Below are 838 nucleotides of genomic sequence, written 5' to 3'. Positions count from 1 at the left end.
TCACTATGGAAGTAGATTGCTCAATCTTCTGAGGAGCAGCATGTGGGTTTGAACTGCCAGCCTTCTGGTTAGGAGTCAAATGCCTTAGATGCTATGCCATCAAACCAATAAGCAAAGTAAATGATGTAACAAAGAAGCACTTGAGCAAAAGATGCCTGTACTAAATAATTTGTAATATATAAGATGGCAACAAGGAGTTCTGCTGGTACAGTAGTTAAACCATTCAGTTGCCAACCCAAAAGTCAGTGGTGCAATCCTACCAGCTGCTCTGCAGGAGAAAGATGAAACAGTCTGCTTCTGTAGAGATTACATCCTTGGAAAACCTATGGGAGTATTTCTATTCTGTCCTCTAAGGTCACTAGGAGTCAGAATTGACGAGATTGCAGTGGGTTTAAGATAACAACAACTTCAACAAAGATTAAAAAGTGAGTGAATCACATATGGATAGGTATAGGAATATAAGTATACAGCTGTATATATATGTAAGAACAGAGTATATGTACATGTAAATATGGAAATGTATGTATAGGGATATACAGTCAGTCATTGAAGACACTCCTCAGACATAACGAAACATCTTGCAAGACTGATTTTCTAAGTTTGAAATCTTAGGTTCATAGTTTCATGGGACAAATCAGTCATTTGGCATCACGTAGTACACAGCTCATGTTCTGTATCCTAGTAAAGTCAGTAGCTTCTAGGGTCTTAAAAGCTTGCAAGTGGCCATTGAAGGTACAACAATTGTCTCTACTTGTAAGGAGTAAAACAGTAAGAAGGTAATCAAAATCTCAAAGAAGAACAAGTCTTACAAGGCTGACAGGCTACATGAGCCATGGCC

The sequence above is a fragment of the Orycteropus afer genome, unplaced genomic scaffold (genome assembly GCF_000298275.1).
Source record: "Orycteropus afer afer isolate SDZICR_OR568_19922 unplaced genomic scaffold, OryAfe1.0 scaffold01475, whole genome shotgun sequence".
Taxonomy (NCBI): Eukaryota; Metazoa; Chordata; class Mammalia; order Tubulidentata; family Orycteropodidae; genus Orycteropus; species Orycteropus afer.
Note: the sequence above shows the minus strand (reverse complement) of the source record.